Source organism: Lissotriton vulgaris, chromosome 5 (assembly GCF_964263255.1).
Source record: "Lissotriton vulgaris chromosome 5, aLisVul1.2, whole genome shotgun sequence".
Classification (NCBI taxonomy): Eukaryota; Metazoa; Chordata; class Amphibia; order Caudata; family Salamandridae; genus Lissotriton; species Lissotriton vulgaris.
The window spans coordinates 851,884,536-851,905,255 of record NC_141693.1 but is presented as its reverse complement, the minus strand read 5'-3'; the positions used below and the strand labels follow the sequence as shown (position 1 = coordinate 851,905,255).

The 20,720-nt window shown below is 43.8% G+C and overlaps 1 protein-coding gene across 1 annotated transcript in view; it reads left to right on the top strand.

Moving 5' to 3' along the window:
- The first annotated feature begins 2,084 nt into the window (after window positions 1–2,084).
- Window positions 2,085–20,720, top strand: part of LOC147711695 (pulmonary surfactant-associated protein D-like) — a 147,845-nt gene continuing 129,209 nt past the window's right edge. Inside the window, exon 1 of the mRNA XM_086922412.1 lies at window positions 2,085–2,216. The gene's annotated coding sequence lies outside the window, so the exon portion shown is untranslated. The remainder of the gene's footprint in view (window positions 2,217–20,720) is intronic.

Below are 20,720 nucleotides of genomic sequence, written 5' to 3'. Positions count from 1 at the left end.
TTTGACACACTGAAATGTCACTGCGGCTCTGCTCAAATCTTGGGCCCCATCCAGAAGGGTCTCCCGTTGCCCCAGCTTGACAGGCCCCCGTGGCCCCACCCATGAACTTTTATGATAGGGGGCATGCTCTGCTGCGGGCCACAGTGGCTGTCATCTTGCTTTTCTGCCATGGTCCCTGGGTATTCAGGATCAGGCCAGGTCTCCAATCTCTGTGTCCCCCAACTCATGCATGCTCCACACCCCTGGGCGGTGTTCTCATCTTCAGCCATCGGCGACCGCGGTTCAGGTGCCTTGTGGGCACGGAAGGTGAGCAGTGCCAAGCTTCCTTGGCTGGAGCTCTGGCTTCCAGCGTCAGTCTGCCATGGCATCCAGGCCATGCCCACTTCGATTGTCATTTATGAATGTTTGATTCGAAATTGTTTGGTATCATTATGGTTTGAATTAGCTAAGCATGTATAATAAATTGAAATGTGTTTAAAACAGAGGTCCCCCAAATTGCATTTTGCCCAGGGCCACCAAAATTCTCAAGACATCACTGCAATGTTTGTGATAATATCAACAAAAATAAATAGTAAAAAATTGGACCACCAAACTATGGAGCTGAGTACGATGGCGGGCGGTCGCTGCTGCAAAAGGAACCACCCGCCATAGGTGCGGCGGTCCCGCAAAACGAATTAGGATGCGCTCGCCACACTGGTGGGCGCATCCTGTATGTTTACATTGCGGCGGGTGTCAGCACCCGCCACAATGTAAAAATACAAGTTTTGTATGTGTATGTACAACGTGGCAGGCACCGTGCCGTGCCTGCCACCTTGTACATGCACATGCAGGGTGGTACCGTAGGTACCCACACGTGCAGCACCCCAAACCCCACACCCCCCAAGGGCCCGCAACGGGCCCCCGAAGGCGGTCTCCACCTGTCTTTTTGCCGTGGGTACTCCGCAGCAAAAGACAGGCATCATAATGCCCACGGCGGTGCCTGCACGGTACCACCTCCATTACCCCATGATACCGGGTCCCGCAAGGTGGGCGGAAAAGGACCGCCTTGCGGGACAACGGCACATGATCTTTCCATCCACCCCAGTACCTTTCCAATTCCCACCGCCATCCTAATTTGGCGGTGGGAATATTCAGGGTGATGGCGGGAAGTGTTCCGGGCCAGCGGGCCTCGCCCGGCGGTGGCAGACTTCCCGCCATTGTCATCGGCCCCATAGATACTGTCCCACAACCAACCAAGAAAACTACCCACACACTGACCTTTTAGACCTGCCCTTGGGGCACTGCCTGATTGCTCTATAGGCTAGTGTTTCACAAACTGTGGGTCCGGTAGAACCAATTTTTGTAAAGAGCTAGGAAATCAAAAATGAAGCGCTTTGTTTTGTAATTCTGAAGTATGATGGAAAAAAAGCCTTTAAAAGGATCTAAACAAATCAAGACACTTCACTTGGTGTGCAACCTAATAATTTTAATCAGTAAAACGGTATGTCTGTGCACATTTAATGGCCATTCTTTAAATTACAGTGCCGAACCGCATGATATTTTATTTACATTAACACATTGCACAGCTCGTCCATTAAACCTTGACAGGTAGCGAAAGTTTGTAGTTTTAAAGATTGGGGCGTGGTTCTGAAAAGTTTGGGAAGCACTACTGTAGGCCAATCCAACCATGCTCGGAAAATGCGATGTGCTGTAACTTCATATATCAAACACTTCCTACAAAAAGCTTATCACCAAAGAGATGGAGCCAGGCTTTGAGAATAACAAACAAGTGGTCCGGACACAGTCAGCCATGTTGTTTGCCACAGTATATACCATGTTGCTTTTAGGCTCACACTGTTATCACGAGCTGTGCTAGCCTCCTTTGGCCTGTTTCAAGATTACAAATACTCGCAAGCAACGTGCACAAACATCCGCTCTGTTTTTTAAAAATGTCCTTCTTATCAAAAACAATGTCGTCTTCTAATCTCAGGTCACGGGGCCAGGTATTGTCTGTGGAGAAGAACCGAGGACATATTTCCTGGTTTACCAGATATGCATTACATTTTGACAAAACTGATTTTTTTTCCACATCCGCGTCTCCCCAATCTCCTAGCATTTATGATAAACATAAGTAGCGTTTTAATCATTCTTTGACGCTCCTTCCAGCAGTCAGCCAGAGAGGAGCAAAGCACAGACTGTTGTCTTGGAGCGCCATTACAGACTGAAAGCCAGAGCTCGTGAGTACTCTTGGGTTTAAAACTCTCCCTGTGTCACGCTTTATTTACGCCAGTTATGTTATTTTGAATTCGTATAACATGCAACAGCCACTAATGTTGCAATTTAGCGCTCTCACTATCTGCAGTGATTGCAGAAGGAGCTGAATGCGTGCTAGTCAATGTGTGTGGTTGTAGAGTGACCTATGTGGGAAGAGTCTGATGGGGCATGTAAGGTCCTGACATCATCTGGTCGTGGGTCAAAGATCATACATTTGCTGTGATGTTGGTATGCGTAGAGAAGTGCATAGAGCTATTTGAGACGGTTAGTGCACCTTTCATGCATTTGCATGTTAACGGTGTGCAAAATTTGCTTTTGAGTAATTCGACGAAATTTCAGGAAAAGGAAGCGAAATGTACAAAATGCAAATCTGGAATTCTGCAATTTTTTTTAGTGCTAAGTGAATCTGCGTGTCAGAAATGCACTTCGAGCTAAAAGAAATATTGCAAAAAACACAAGTGTTGTGAACAAGAGTCTCTCAGGTTTTATATGTTGACGTTCTTCTCAAGCTCCCCCATAGGTTTTGTTTACCCGAACATCTTCTAGTTATGCGGTGTGGGGTAATGGCATGATTTCATGTGACTTCACATTAAAAACATAATGCAAAATGCAATGAAATGCAATTGAAATTTTGCCAGGGCCTTTTTAACATGTTAATTAACAAAGCACATGATCTGTGAGAGTAGTAGCCTGTTCCTTCTAGTGTGCTGGTGCAATCTGAGGGATTGGTGCCTTCCTGTATGCATCTGTGGGTTCCACTCAAGATAGAGAAGGCACACATGAAGACATTCACAGACATCATGAGTGGATGGGTTTATAAGTTCCTAACATAAGGGTGACAGTACCACCTTGGACAATCCATTGACACATGAATAGAAGATGTATTTGCCCACCGAGAGACAGATCAAAGGTATAGCCCAAGGGCGCTACGGACACATCTATAGATGTTCTTTGTGCTTCATCTAGAAGCTGTGACATTGCAACCCTAGAAAAACAATCAATGATCTAGAATAAAGGACTATTGATGCGACCCACATAAGATCAAGATGCAATCCAAGGACAAACTCAGGACAGTCCTCAAAAAGAGGTCTCAGGGTCAACCAGGATGCCGTTGTGATGTAAGACAAGGACATCTATACATGCCTCAGTAAAGGATTTAAAGGGATACCAAAAGAGTAGAAGGCACAACTAACCAGTGTTGGTGAGATTCAGGTAAACCTGTGTAAGGAATGTATTTAACCACATGGCTGCTAGGCGTTTTCCCGTCCTGCACTGAAAAACCAAAATCACCATAATTCATGACGAGCTGGCCTTGTCATCCGCACGCGGCAGGTAAGCGCCATGACGAGCCCAGCTCGTCATTAGCTTCGAAGGGGTTAAATAAACAGAAAGTAGAGGGCCTTGTGGGGAATTGTCAAGTTGAAGTCGAGAGGGTAAAAATGCCATATCACATTGAACCATGGCATTCAATCTTACAGTAGCAGAGATACCACATGTGTGGCTGATGCACCTTTTTGCCATTAAAGGAGACAGTGTTACCATATGCACAGGTAGGGCAAGCATAAATATATGTCGGCCTATTCCATGCCTGATTATTTGGAGCACACTTTCAGCTAGCTTTGTATTGCACACATTTATGTCCCATTGCCCCAACCAAAACTCCCCCATCCCTACATCCTCAAACTGCGGATTAGAACTACCCGCATCCCCAATGCTCGAGGTGACTGTCGCTCACCCGTCCTTCAACACTGAACCTTACCTCAAACTTATATTTTCAGGTACTCCTTCCATTCCCCAAGGGTAGGAGTGCTGTGTAGAAGGTAGGGTTTGTGCCTGAACGACAATGAATCAAATTTATTTTTTACTACGTGTTTTTCTTATTAAGCAATGAACCAACGTGATTTTAGCCTAATTTTCACAAATGAAAGATGCAATTAAATAATTAAGTTCTGGAATCCAATTGAAAGTAAGTACCAGAAATATTGGAACTGAATTTGCTAAATTTTGCACAATCCTTCTGTATGCCGGAAAGAAAAACTATTTTCTTCTTGTTATGCAAGCAGAAACGATGTCTCTCAGTGGAAATTGTTTACCGCAACACTTCATGTTTTTAATAAAATATTCAGCACAACAAGCATACATTAGTATTGCATTTATTAGTGGAGTAGTATATTTTTCCTACAATTCACATATCGCCTTTAAAAGTAAGATATTATACCCACAAAGGGGCTTATTTCCCAGCCCCTTGCGTCACCCGTACGTCACTCTTCCCTTTGGAGGAATGAACGTCTAAGGACCTTAGATGCTCTCATTGACTTAACATTTTTAACCTTGGAGTTTTTCTAATACCCATTGGGAAGGTCAAAAATACCGAGTCATGACCGGTTGGAGGCTATATGCATGATCAGAGCATTACAAATTGTCGTCATTGAATGTCTATTTGTCTTCTTTGGTGACAGACACCTGGGTCTAATTGAAAACAATACAAGTTTGATTAAAAAAAAGAGGACCCATGCTCTGCATTTTAGTCATGGTTGAAAAATACTTAGTTCCACAAAGGGTACCTGTTAGGAATGACTCATGCTTACAGGTGTTATGTTGGTGGGCTGTTCCACCTACAATAAAGTCGGAGGGGTGTATCACAGTAGGGACCCTCCCAATTGGAGGAGTGGTGGATGCCAGGAGTGGGAGGGGTTAGAAGATAATAAATGGGACCCGGAGGACGGCTTTGTGGTTCAGGACCGTAACTATAACCCAGTGTATGCGTCAATATTGCTTGTGGGCCTTGAAATCCACCAGGCCTGTTTCCCGACAACCCAAGAACTGGCGACCAGGGCAGTCCTGAAGCCCAGTCCCACATCATGCTACTTGACTCCTGGCCAGCTCACAGTGAGGGCAGCCCACGGACCACGCGCTGCCTACCAGCTGAGAGGCCGGCGGATCAGGAGGCTCAGCAACAAAAAAAAAGAGAAGGAGCAAGGGAGGCAAAAATCAACCTCACCCGGCAGGAAGAGATAGGGCAAACAAAAAAAAACTACATAAAAAGAAAAAGAAATAGTGTCACCTCAGCCGCACTTGGCCCAGAGCTGCATGCCTGCCTTCTTTAGCAGAGGCAGAGCGACCCTCAATCCCTGCAAGTCAAGTAAGAGGACAAGAGAAGGAGTAACTGGGAAAAATAGAAAGACATAAAAAAGGATACACACACCAGAGGCCATTTTCCACCTCTGAGGATCTACATCTAGAGCACCAGAATCACGCTTAAGCCTAACAGCAACCGCCCAATGTCAGCAGGGGCACGTCGTCCCAAGCAAAGTGCATACAGTGCCTGGCACACATCATGTCTACTGTGGCCCCCATTGAACCTTTTTTAATTGATGGACCACTATCTTGTTGGAACAGCTTGAGACTTACTTCGCAGCTGTGGCATTGAAAGCTGACCATCAGCGCCCTCTGCTTCCACATCTAGGAGGTGCAGCCCTCCACAAGCTGGGAAAATCAGTTGTGGAGGCAGGACAACCATACACATATAACACGCAGAAGGAGGCCATGACTGCAAACGTGCCCCCTACGATACGGTTGGAGGGGTGTATAACAGTAAGGACCCTCCTAATTGGAGAAGCGGTGAATTCCAGGAGTGCAAGTGGTTAGAAGATAATAAATGGGACCCGGGGATGGCCTTGTGGTTCAGGGCCAAAACTATAACCCAGTGTTCGCGTCATTATTGCCTGTGGGCCCTGAAATCCGCCAGGCCTGTTTCCTGGCAACCCAACAACAGGGAGCTTAGGCGGGTGCACAAATTTGAATCTCATCAGAACGAACTCAGCATCCTTTGTTTCTGAGGTTGCTAAAATTAGTTCTGTTGACCTATTAACTGATGACAAAAATAATGATGATATTAATACTACTACTACTACTATTACTAATACTACTACCACTAATAATAATAATAATAATAGTTCTTATTCTCCAAGCACCAAGTCACAAATACGCATCTTATCTACTCAACATATATGATCAATACCGTTATCAGTATATTGTGTTTCCTAATTCAAGCACAAAAAAATGTGAAGAAAGGGCAAGTTGAAACAAATTGTGCAAGAATTGTTAGGTTGCTCCGAGCTTCATACACCACACGCACACATACAAGAACGAATCTGTGGGCCAATTATATTTAAAACCCAAAGGTAGTGAGCAGATCTCACTGGGTGTTTTACATAGTGTCCCACCCAGTATTCTGTTTGATTTGAGTGCTTATGGTGTACCAATAGAAGCCCTTTCTTTAAAAGGATCCCTGCCAGACCGTTGCAGATTATTCAAAAAGATGGATTGACCTTCATCTGGAAGGTGAAGGTGAGGGCCTATGCTGATATGGTGGTCTAAAAGACCACCCACAGTGCTCTTAATAACTCTCTATGTTCTTCACCCAAAGTTAAGTGATGTTATGTTGAATAGTTTACTATTTTGCCACCACTTGTTCGAAATTTATTGAGGATAATTGGAACACCCCTTGCAGAGTTAAGACGTAATTGATACAAACAAATGCAATGTCATATTTCATTAGTACCCCTTCAGAACACCTGTATTTGTTGCAAATGTATGTTAACCTTTTGCTGTAAAATGCCACAACTGGATATTCTCCCCTAGGATTTGCTGTGAATCCATGGTTGCCCCAGGAAAATGCAACGGAAGGTGATGTCAATACATCTGGGCAGAGCCTGGCATGACTTAAAAATGCCCATAAACAGGCCCCTTAGATCAACTCTCCACCTGGCCTCCTGTGAAGGGTTTTAATTGCTTCAATCCGACACTCTTAAAATTCCATATTTTATAATGGGATATTAGATCAAACATCTACGCAAGGTTTAGGCTATACAAAAATGGGTTTCTTCAGTATCTCATTCATTAAATGAACTAGGTGTGCCTTCATGCAATGGTTCACAGTGCCAATGAACTCAAACTATGCCAAGATTCCCTTCAATTTCACCTTTCCATCCATTCCTAAGAGCCATGATGTAGGACTTGTAGTGTGCCTCAAACATTAATTTGACCTATACCAGGAGGGATCCTGCCTGTCTTTCTTTAAAAAAGTTAGGGGTTTGCCCATTTCATCCCAAGCCGGGGTAGGTACTGTTGTTAGCACAGCATTTGACTGCATGATCATTAATGAAAACCACAGATTTGCATTGTACATATGTATTCAAGATAAATCATTAATGGCCCTCATGCTCAGGTAGAAAGCTATTTGCATCTAAGGGTCATTGATGTGGTTATTTTGCAAAAATAACCCCTTACTTTTGAGTTTGTTTATTGCAAAACAAACATAATGGGCCACAACATTTTTGCTCAACATTACTTTTGCTGAAAAGTGTTCCCATTGTATTGTTCAAAAACGTTTGGCAAAAAAATCCACCACCAATAACATAGGGATCTGGAAATATGGGGACCTATTCACAAACAGCATTTGTGGTATGTAAAGGAGTATTTAAACAGTACTTTGATGGACTACAAAATGCTACTCATAAATCTACAGGTGGACCTTCCTATCTTTTCTGTGTAGAGATCTCCTCTAAAGTGGCACAGATCTCTACATAAAAAGGAAAACTTTTACATGGTAAATGTGGGAGGAACAAGTAAGATTGACTGGAAAATGGAAAATACTAAATTGGAAGGATTCAGACAAATTTAAGGAAGGGTTAGGGAGGAACTAATACATACAAACCCCCACAGATGGTTAAGGCGATTGCAATTCATAAACAACACCTCTAAAGATACTACTGCCCTAAAGATGTTAAAACAAATGTAAATGCTATCCAACCCATCCTTAATGTAAATCAAGAACCACACATGGCCACTGACCTGTGCTGCAAAACACTTCCATAGAAAGCAATTGAGGTGGGGGAATAAATGACACACAATCAGACCTAATGTTAAATAAATGAATATTTAGGCATTTTAAATTAAATTAGAGATATTCATAATCTGTATTTTGTAGTACTTTTTAGTTTTACAAAATGCTTTTCACAAACCTAACCGCTGTATTTATGCCTCCGTCTCTCCCGCACATATCTGTATTGAGATCTCCATCTCAAATGCGGAGTTTATACTCATGGAAGTATGCACTATAATAGTAAATGTGGAAGGAACAGAGGAAAGTGGTTGAAAAATAAATATGAATAAAGGGGCGGGATTACGGAGGAGTTGGAATAATATGAAAGAGGGCCAATGAGGGTTAGGGAAGGGTTTAGGCAGGGACATCAACCCATATACGTAAGAGTAAGCCTATAGCTATACACAAACTGCACTTCCACAATTACTGCAGCCAAAAAGAGATACAAAACAGTAAAAAAGTACTCCAACTCAGAAACACTAGCACCACACATAGCCAAACTCTGGTAGTACAACTCCCTATAGAAAATAATGGAATTATGGACTTGAAATAAAGCTCCCTGGGAAATAATGCTACATTAAATTAAAGTAGTTGAAATTGTTAAAAATATCAATAAGTCTAAACTAAAATAAATATAATAGTACACATTTGAAATTTAATTATACAAAGTTTAATAACCGTTTATTGAATTAAAATGCTAATGTAAGAATACATTTGATTAAAATATGATAAAATAACCTAATAAATGATGCACCACAATTTAAATAACTATTAATTTGTAATAATAAAAACAATGTGTCAGTTTAAGTGGGAATACATTTTTAATTTAAACTTCCGATAAATGATTTTCTTTTAATTTATTATATCTGCTTAATTTAAAAATGTAACTCAAAGTCAGTGGTACTCTAGCAGTTCCTTTATTTGGTCTGTATTTAAAAAATATATATAAACTGCATTTACACTAATATTTATTATGAAAATATTTAAAATATGTTTTTGGAGTTTAATACACCTTTTAAGATTTTCCTATGATTTACCATGGGCGACTCTGCAATTGTTCCTGAGATCTCCGTATATTACAGATGAAGTTTTGCGGTAAATTAAAAATATATCTTTATTTTAAATCTGTCATTATTGATAAAGGTCAAGTGTTTATCTCTACTGTTGAAGGGAGGGTTTTTGATATAATGGATAATATGAGTAATCATTGTTTAGAGAAATAGAATCTACTGTGTCCTAATGTTATGAGATGGTTGAAGAAATCAAATTGGTCAAACGACAATTGATCTCAAACAATGATTATTTAACAGTAGGGTCTGACAATTAAATTAACGGAAAGAGCTGCCAGAGGTTTGAATCTGGTAAGGGTGGCTACAGACATCCTATGATATCTATACCACATGTTAACAAAGGGGCATTTCTCCAAGAAGCCAGGGGATTCCCATTAAATATAGATCCAGTAAAACCCTGGAGAATAGCTGTCGCTATAATGATCACACCAACTTCTCAGATCCACTTCCCGTAGCCACTCCCAGTAAATTGGCACTGTAAAACGTTACATCCATTGCACCCACACAGAGAAAACTGAGGAAACCTAAAAAATAAAGCAATGCACGTGATAGGTAACAGGCCAGGCCACATAAAAGATTTTAGGGAGGCGGGAAAGCATTCAGGGAAGACTGTGTTGTTTTACATTTTTGGTCAATTAGGTAAGTAGCATTTGTATTGTCTAAAATAATTCAGAGTATAAACCTTAACTTAAATCAGATCAGTCCATCTGGCTTATTCTTATAAACCACCCGGCTCTGCCAGAAAGGATTATGTGTTACTTGAGAATGCCTCATATAAGTTTGCAACTGAGTGTTAAAACATTGACATTAGGAATCACTTTACACCTAAATGCCTTTGCCAATGTGGAATGACTGGCTCACAGTTATTTTTTTTAATGCTTTAACAGTCTACCCTGACAGAGGTGGGATGGCTGAAAAAACAGTTAAAGTTAATGGCTGTCCAAAATTTAGAAATATTTCCAAAGAATATTCGGGGGATGACTCTAGGAATAGTAGCCTACATACTAAGCTCACCAGTAGAGTACCTGTGGAGGCAGGAGGAAAATAGATCCTACCAGATAGAAGGCCCTGTTAAAGCCTGAAAACTGGTCAAACAAGGTTGGAACAAGGCTGATCTCAAAGGTAAATTGAACAATCAGGACTGGCTTAGTCTCATAGAGTGATTCTCTGTAACTTCTGCCAAGAGACGCAAGCTATAACAAGTACACATTTACCAGTTATGTGACTTATCACACACCTGCAGAGCCTTCTAGAACAGGGCTTGTCAAAGGTTGTCTGTCTCCACTCTTATACCAGGTAAAGTGGTTTTCAAACATCTTTGTTGTTTCCATTACCGGATAATTGGAATTTTGGCCTTAAAGGGTTTTTAGTTGGTATTGTAAACTACTATAATAATCTTTTTAATCAAGATGGAATTTGTGTCTTTGAAGTCCCTGAAAGAGACCAGAAGAGATTATGTTATACAGGTGACACAGAGATATATGTACTATGAGCAGGGGACTTTAATGACCATCTTTGTTTTTTCTCCCCAAAAGGAAGTTTGTGGCTAGCTCAATTCAGTTGAGGCTTGACAATCAATTTAATTCAATTCAAAAAGTCTTTATTTCGATTCACATATCATAGTGGAAAAGTGTGGCTCACTGGTTAGAGGAGGCAGACCTGGAAGCAGATGTCAGCCCGGGACCAGGGTTCAATTCCCGGCTCGGTGGGGTCTTGAGTCCTAAATTGTCCAAGGACTCAACAATTCTCGCTCCGTTGCCTACTCGATTCACGGATTTACACTCTGCGACTCTTGGCTATAGCTTGCTTAATCTCCACAACGGCCCCTCGCGGCGGGATGCCTGGCTTTCACCTTGCGGATACCCTGCCGGGGTTATCTCACAGTGGAATACCAGGACGGGTTCCCTAAGCAAGCGCTTAGAAACCGCTTGGTGATTTGCGCTATATAAATCCCTGTACATTTACATTTACATAAAAGACAATACATTAAAAAAGATTGGACATTCCATTCTCATAAGAATAACAAGACTTACACAGCAGGAAAATGAATCAACAAGCTACTCCATCCATATACACAATAATTTAGTCTAAAATCCCAACCGATAGTGCAGTGAATACCACAGAACTGATATGGCTAGATTGATGTTTATAATAAAAAGCTTTGATATCAGGCTTAGCTTATGTGAACGGATTGCCCACATCCAGGGTAAAAATTTGGCAACAGCAATGGCTATAGATTCTGTACAATCTGTTTTTAGTATCCTTAGCGCCTCTTTGCCAGTTTTGATGCCCTTCAACAGGCAAATGGGCTTCAACCAGGTGTGCCTCGGATCTTTGTACACTAGGCAAATAAACTTAATGTGTGCTATACTTTCCGACTGTGACGAACAAAATGGACATCTCGTGCTAGCCTTGGCGCGTCATTTACCGGTAAATGAATCAACTGGAAGTGTTCCCACCCTAAATTGGTGGTACCGTTTTCTATCGCAGGAAAGCGTAATAAAATCCCAGTACCCTTCATAAGCATTATCATGTTTGATCTTCAGGAAATCTCTTGTTAGAGAGGGACTGGTAAAAATCCTAAAACGTTTCATGGAGACCATGTTCCAGTATTACTCCTTAAAGGCCTTCCTAGGCAGAAAAACATTAGCTGCGGGGTTCTCCCACAGGGAATTTAGACCCATTGCGTTATAGGTTGCCTTAGCCTCTTTCATCCATGAAATTTTGCATACACTATTGACATCTCTTACCTCAAGAAAAACCTGAGCGTACTGGGAGAGCTCTGGGGTGACCCACAGCCTCCTCCAGTAGGCCACAGGTCTATAATGTGCCACATCCTCTATGCGTTGGCATCCCAAATCATAAAAGAGGGGCAATAGTGGCGTAGAAGGAGCGAGGCCAGTTATTCCCCTCACAAACTTGTTTTGGGAGCTCGTCAGTGCTGCTAAGTTACTGAACCCCCAGAGTTCTGCCCCATACAGGACTGACACACTCATTTTTGTGTTATAAATTTTAAGCACAGGGGCAATCGGTTTTGTGAATAAGAGGAGTTGTTCCTTTATTAAGGCACCAGCTAATTGTGCATGTTTGATAGCCAACCGATTAGTATGAGGTTTCCAGTCTAGTTTGAAACCTAGGGTTATACCGAGGTAGGAAAAGACTTGGGTCTGCTCTAGCGTAACTTCGTTCATAACCACCCTCCCTCTTACAGACTTATGCTTATGTAACACCATGAACTTTGTCTTGGTCACATTAATAATAAGACCATGGTCCTTTCAGAACACATCAAATCTCAGAATAGCCTTCTGGAGACCTTGTTGCGTTTTGGAAATTAACAGGGTGTCATCTGCAAACATTAGCAGAGGAATCTTCCTGCCGTCAAGTATAGGGGCATCAGTAGGATGATTAGTAAAATACTCAATCACCCTATTGACATACAAGGAAAAGAGTGTTGGTGCAAGTACACAACCTTGATGAACCCCTCTAACGATAGTAAATCTATCAGTTACTCTCCCTTGCTGTCCCCAACGAACTTGTGCGAAATTCGCATCAATGAGTTTAATTAAAAAAGCCAATAGATCAAGGGGGCTGCTCTGTTCGGCAAAAACACTCCACATCTTGGCACGCGGTACTAAGTCGAATGCCGACTTAAGGTCTACAAATGCGGCATACAGCGTGCCGCCTCTGAGGAATACCGCACGCCAGTAAATTAAAACAAATGTAAAAACCTGATCGATAGTGCTCATGTGTGAGCGGAACCCAGCCTGTAAAGGAGACAGGATATCGAACTCATCGAACCAGCCATGTATTATGCTCAACACGAGCCTAGCAGTCACCTTTTGGATACAATCAATTAAACTTATGGGGCTGTAATATCCAGGATCTTAACAATCCCCTTTTTTAAAAATCGGGACAATCTCGGCACCCTTCCATGAGTCAGGTATAGGGGAGCCTTTTTCAATAGCATTAGCCAGGGACTGGATGTAAGTCACCCATACTTCCTTATCGAATAAAAACAGGTCAGCTGGTACACAGTCCAACCCGGGCATTCTACCCTTCGGAACCATGTTAAGTGCTCTGTCGACCTGTAGCTTGGTGAAATGTAAGGGTGCGGTGTCTATAGAGATATTGGGGAGACCAAGGGACAGCTCAGAATCTCGAACTGGGGAAGCAAACTGAGTCATAAAGTACGACACCCACAACTCTGGTGCTACATGGTTAGATGGTGGTTCACTAGGCTTCCCCTTGCCCCATTTAACCAGTTTCCAAAATGCAACCATGTTCCTATCTTTGCTGGCATGGTACAGCTTAATCCAATACTGCTCATCCCATTCCCTTTTTGCCTTGTGTTGCACTTTCCACCCTCGCCGTTTCCCTGTTTTTAGTTCTTATCGCCCTGGCTAATGCTTTGTATGCTTCCCTCCAAGATTTACCATACCATGTTTCCACCCCTAGTTTGGCCCTATTCATCGGATTTTGTACATTAGTTGTAAAAAAGCCCTTGAGCTTATTAAAAAGTTTGATATGGATAGGAATAACTTTAGACACCATGTCCTGTTGCGTAAGACAGTTTTGGAGATCTACTGTAGCCTCCGAAACGAACTCGCTCAGAGCAACTAAATGATTCTCTTTGTTAAGGCAGTTCGACCATTTTACTCTCCTGGTATCGTTGCTAAGGTGTATTTCAGTACCCAATGAACTAACTTCTGGAGCGTAACTTCCTTGGAAGTGAAGAGACAACACCAGGGGATTATGATCACTTTCCACCCTTTCCATAACGACCATATCCTTGAGAAAGGACCAGTTTTCCTTGTTAAAAAGTATATAGTCTATGCGACTACTGCGCAATCCACTGTTGAATGTGGGAGCACCCTGCTTGTCAGATTTCGTTCTCCCATTCACTGCCCTTAACCCATGTTCTAGGCATTATACTTTAAGCGGCAGTGCAGCTTCCGCCCACTTTTTAATAGGAGGTAGGGATAGTTGCAGAACATCCCAAGAAAGGTCTTCCTCAATTGCAAGATCTACATCATTGCTATCTAGAGGTTCGAAGTGGCAATAGAAATATCCAGCTACTAAGATGTTCCCCATTCTATTGTAATGATCAAGATAAGAATCCAACAATGTCCTAAGCTTTGCCCCCAGGCTTCCCTCTCGCATAGATATTAAAAATAAAGAGGTCCTTAATCTCTAGGATTTGGATTTTGATTATTAAAATATTACTACTCTCAGAGTCCATCTGTTTAACTTTCTAGCTGTCATCCTGACTCACCCAGATGGTTAAGCCCCCTATTGGTCTACCCCACTGGCCGGGAATGGCAGGCTTGAAAAAGTTTAAATAGCCTTGCCTAATCTCCGGCTCCACTGACCACGATTCCTGAAATATTATGACATCATTTTTGTCAATAAAAGAAAGCCAATCAAGTGATGTTAATTTACTTTTTAGCCTGGCAATATTCCATGAAACCAAAGACAATTTTATGTGACCAGGGCTAGGATTACTGCTTTGGTGAAGCCGGTTAAGACCAGGGATTACACTGGAAACAGTTTATCCCGGCACTAAGCATACAGCTTTCGTTATGGCCTTGTTTACACTGTGGGCCACCCCTGATCGATCTTCCCAGTTGTTTGGGCCCTCTGGTACATCGGTTAATAATAGCGGAGGTCTCCCTTGATTCTGGTAATTCTTGATAATATATTTTTATTGTCTCTTGAACCCTTGGTTGCGCTTTCCCCAGGAGTATTGGAGTCAATTTTTTAATACAGTCAATCGTTTTCCTCCAGCGTGCTAAGCACCTCAACTCTATTGGAGGTCGGGACTGCACTGTTATTTGGCCTTAGCGGATTCAAGATTGTCCTCTCCCTTGCAACCCTGGAATATATACCAGATGGATAAAAGTATCCCAACGGGAGAACACTGATAGCCTCTGTGCTAGCCCTAAAGGGGGCTGCCCAATCCGTACCATGTTCGGAGACCTGAAACTTAAAACTACGCAGTCACCATCCAAACCTTTGTCAGAATGTCCTACCTAAGCAACCCTTCTCACCATCTTAAACTCTGCAAAGAAGTGGTTCCCAAGCCCTGTTTTAGTATTCAAAAAGTGAAGGGCCTTGTTCTTGAGTGAGGACCAATGTTCCTTTTCTGGAGGTTGGAGTTTCGGGACATTTGCTAGTATAATGGTGTGGGGAGTCGCCTCGGGTGGAAGATGTCAACTGCCAGTGAAACCCCTCCCAATCCCTGTAGTCTCTCTACTGGGCCCTTTCCTACCAATCGGTGCATGTGATGTGGAAGGATTTGGAGGGATTGCCGTAATGACGAAGGGTGGACCACATCAAGACGTGGTGATCTAGATAAGGTTCTCGTCTCACTAATGGCTAAGTCTTTCGTTTGTCTGTTCCCAGGTTGGGCAGGTTGGCCCTTAGATATATACTGCTCAATATTACTCAATCTCTGGTCGGTTGCTTCTAATTTGGACATAACAGGATTGATCAGGGCTAGAAGCTTTTCTTCCAGTTGTTTTAAAAGATCAACATAAGCCCTTAAGGGATCAGGATGTCCGTTCGCCGAAGCAGGTAGATCAGAGGTAATCTCACCCCCCCTTAATGTTACCAGTGTCGGTGGTTGGAACTTTAGACCTCTCGTCCCAGATGCTACATTCCTACTCTTTGCCTGCTTTGAAACCTGATGACTAGCTTTGGGGGCACTACGCGCTTTCCTTTTCTTAGTGTGGTCGTTTACTTTAGGGGCTTGCGATAACTTTTGCTGCCTGGTATGCATGTTGGAGGGGGAGGGTGGGGTTGAACAAGACGTGTTGACCACTTGGCAAGAATGGGGGGTACCCAGCTGTGGACTAGCTACGATCCCAGGAGAGGGTTGGAGTCTCATGGCTACATTGACTGAAGACGCTGGCACCGGAACATGCCCTACGAATGCATGTGATGGGTCTAATGAAAGCCTCCGTTCTGTTAGCTCGATCTCGTTTATTAACACGGATGCGGCCCGTAAGAGAAAGGCATCTAGGGTACCCACCACTCCTGATCCTGCCCCCCTTGCGTATAGCTTTGCTCATATCCTAAGGTATAAATCTAAACAGTTTGCCAAGTAGGTAATTAGCATTAATGACAACTCAATCCCTCGACCAGTCACTCCTTGCAACATGGGAGAAAGACCCCCGTATGTCCAAAGTCAATTACACAGGCGTACTTAGATTCAAATGAAAATGTTAGAGGGATGGCCCAACCCAGCCTCTTCCAGCCATTGACAGTCACAGACGGGCCCACCCTTGGCCCGGGATTCGCCCGGGCAGCACCTGAGCACGCCCGCCCACGTCCCGCTCTGCGGGAGTCCAAGAGCAATTTTAAGCTTCTCCTGGCGCTTAGCTGATGACGCTGATGGTAGGCGCCAGTAGAGGACGCTACGATATGTAGTCCCCCAGCACCCATGACCTGGTTAACGGGAGATGCACGGGAGCGGTGTAGACAACGTTGCAGTCCCCCAAGGACTGATACAAAGAAACAAGGAAGCAGGTAGTTTCCAGACAGAAGAATGACCAGCGACGGACCCGCGCTGCAGGAGCCCTAGAGCGTTTTTAAGTGCCTCCTGGCACTTAACTGATGACGCTGATGGTAGGCACCTGTAGAGGTCGCTGGGATATGTAGTCCCCCAGCACCCGCGACCTGGTGAACAAGGGAGATGCGTGGCAGCTGCAGTAGGAGCGGTGTAGACAACGTTGCAGTCCCCCAAGGACTGATACAAAGAAACAAGGAAGCAGGTAATTTCCAGGCAGGAGAATGACTAGCGAGGCCCTAGAGCATTTTTAAGTGCTTCCTGGCACTTAGCTGATGATGCTGATGGTAGGTACCTGTAGAGGACGCTGGGATATGTGGTGCCCCAGCTCCCACGACCTGGTTAATGGGAGATGCGTGGCAGCGGCAGCTGGAGCGTTGTAGACAATGTTGCAGTCCCCCATGGACTGATACAAAGAAACAAGGAAGCAGTTAGTTTCCAGGCAGGAGAATGACCAGCGAGGGACAATCACACATTGGCAGGGTCAGATTGGGGCAGAAAATAGGCCTGGGCACCAAAATAAAAGTGACCCCTGTTAGTAAATCACAAAGCTGTAATGTGGCCCCATTTGAAGATCAGGGTGATATTCAACTTTCAAAAACACGCTGTTTTGGTGTTTTACAGGGAATGGGAGACTATATACATTTGTACCTACTGTACGTAATGTTTGTGGTAATATCAGTGAAATCAACAATAATGGTCGACCAGATCATATGAAACACAAACAAGAACCCAGGAGGTCTATGAGCCATACATTTTACTGGCCATACTGACAAATCTTTTACTATGTCAGTTGGTGCTACAGTCACCGTATAATAAATTCAGAAGGTCAGACAAAGAAGAACAAAAGAGACATGTGTGGGAAGCAAGAAAGGCACTCTCTAGAAAAATAGTGTGTAGAAAAACGATCACAGACTGGTCAACCGAATCCAGTACAGGAACTTTGTGAATAACCATCAAACAAACCAAGTGATCCGTCCTATCATTTGGCCGTCCACACCGTGGCCTGGCGGGTCCCTAGATCATCTAGACCCCACGCCACACAGTAGATAGTGAATACTGGGTGCGGTCCACAGTGGAATGAACCTCCAATTGTTGGCCAGTTTATGATGGTTAGTGAAAGGTGATAGAAACACAGTGCAACATACAGACAAAGTGGTGGATATAAAATAGGGTGGTGTGTCTAAACAACTCTTTAATGGGAACAAGGCACATCCCCTAATTAAAAAACAGGAACAGCGCAAATGACAGTATGGAACAAATGACTGTCGAAAAAAGGGCCAACATGTTTCTGCCTACCGGGCAAAACGTCCCTTGGCTTCCATCAGGGCCACTGCTCTTAAAATAGTTGCTACTGTTATATGTATGTGAATATAAATAAAACACCCAACTAATCAGTGAAAAAGAATATAGATAATACCAGTTGGAACGGTACAACCTGTACCTACATTCAGATACTGATCCTCCTTGTCACTGGATACTCAACGTGATCTAGGAAAACGTATACACATCACTTTTAATGATACCAAGACCTTTTTGCATGATTCAAAGTGCCACACATGCTCTTAATCTTATCTTGTACATATAATAATATGAAAAAAGTTTATTGCTCACCCAGAATGACAGGGGACTGGACCTCACCTCACCTGGACCGTGCTCAGGTACACGAGGCCCCGCACTGTGGAACAAATGGACGCAACCAGGGGTTTAAGCATCAGAAATCCATACTTGATATAGAATATCAAGATGCCTAATTATATTCCCTGTGCAGAATATCACAAAAGTCCACAGAGTAGGATAAAGACAGTGGTAAAGTGCACCCCAAATACTCAACTAATACCCCCAGGACCGATGTTTGAGGGAAACACCTGTCTTATATCATGAAGACAGATACTCATCATCAACTGCGCACTAGTTATCTAAACTTTAACTTTAAATCATACCAATATTGTCAGCTGATCAAAGCCACAGTGCAGTCATGCCGCAACTCTCTAGACATCTGCTAAATTGGCTTTACGTCTGTAACACTCACCTCTCCGTCGGTGCCACCAAACTAACCTGAAGCTTGGGGGAGGCACCGATCAGACGAGATGTGGGTTTAAGTATCTTTGTTAAAATCTAGGAAGGGGACTACTTTACGTTCGTGTCTACCCTTGCTGTTATCAATTTACATCAAGGCTCAAAATGAGGTACAATAACGCCTCATGACCAAAGTTACAGTACCAAATAAAGGCGGAATGGTGGTAGCATGCAAACACTCTTCAAACCTGTCCAAGGTCTAACTTACAGTTAGCATCGAAGATCAGCATTCGTATCAATGCGCAGGACTACAGAATGGCGTCATCGGGGCCCGTTCTGTAGTTCCAAACGTGCAGCTATTCAGGGTGGTGTCTATATCGATATTAGAATATCTCTTCCCATTGACTTGGAAACGGGACTACAGAATGGCGTCATCGGGGCCCGTTCTGTAGTTCCAAAAGCGCAGTTTGTCCGAATGGTGTCTGTATCGATATTGGCATGTTTCTTGGAAACATCCTCTGTGTATGCATAATCACTCATAGCTATTCCTAGCATAGCCCCGTAGTAGGCTTACAGAAAGGAAACGGTTAAAATTAGAACCTGGACTACAGGATGACTCGAAATCGGCCATCTTTGTAGTGAAGTAGTGTGGCTCACTGGTTAGAGGCAGCAGACCCGAGAGCAGAGGACGGCCCGGGACCAGGGTTCGATTCCCGGCGCGGCAGGTTTCTGGACCAGGGTCAGCGGACTCGATAATTCTCTCGCCTCGGTGCCCACTCTGATCAGCGATCACACTCGGCAACTCTGGGCATTAGCTTGCCTCATCTTCACTAACGGCCCCACCAGACCGCCGGGGATGCCTGGTCTCACCCTGGAGATACCCATTAAGGGACCATCTCTCAGGGAAGCCAGGAAGGGTTTCGCAGCGGTCGAAGCGCCTTGGGACCCTACGGGTAAGTAGTGCGCTATATAAATGCCAATACATTTACATTTACATTTACATGTAGTTCTGAACCCCAGAAGATTCTCTAGTGAATGTAATCGGTTGGAAAACTAAGTTACTGGACCCCTGTTTTTAACCTGTGGAACAAGATTCAGGCTTAGGGGCTCATTATGATCGCGGACGGACTTGAGTCCGTCCGCGACCATAGAGGAGGAGGGAACCTCCGCATGGCCTGCGGAGTTCCCTCCTGTCAAATTAGGATGTGACCACCACCCTTGCAGTCACATCCTCTATTTTTACCATTGCTGCGGGTGCGGCTTCAAGCTGCACCCGCCGCAATGGTAAAAATGCATATATTTCATTTGTATGCAGAAAGCGGCAGGCATCGTGTGGTGCCTGCCGATTACTGCATACAAATGCAGGGGGGTACCATAGGTACCCCCCATGTGCACCCCCCACCCCCCCTTCACCTAGGGGGCCCGCAACGGGCCCCCGCAGTGAAGTTACACATGCTTTTCCATGGCGGAAAAACCGCCGTGGAAAGGCATCTGTCTTACACCATCCTAATGTGTCTGGCGGTGTCTGATAGACACCGCCAGCCACGTTACAGCTTTTCCGCCGCGGTTGTAAGTCAACCACGGCGGAAAAGCGGCGGACTGAAACCAGGACCCACCAGCCATCCTAATTTGGCGTGGGTCTTTGGTGGGTCCGCAGAGGATTTTCCGCATCCTCCGGGCCGGCGGTGGCTTCCGCCGGCCCGGAGGATGCGGAAAATCCTCCATCATAATCAGTCCCAAAATGTAGAGATGTCCTGGGAGGTTGTACTCTCAAACGTGATAAGCTGAAGCAGTGGGTCTTATAGACATGTTTATAGATATGTTTATAACAGGAGTTATTCTGTAAAAAAGGCCATATCTTGCAAGTAGTAATTACATATCTGTTGTAGTTTCATATCTGATATAGAAGAACTACAGAACATGC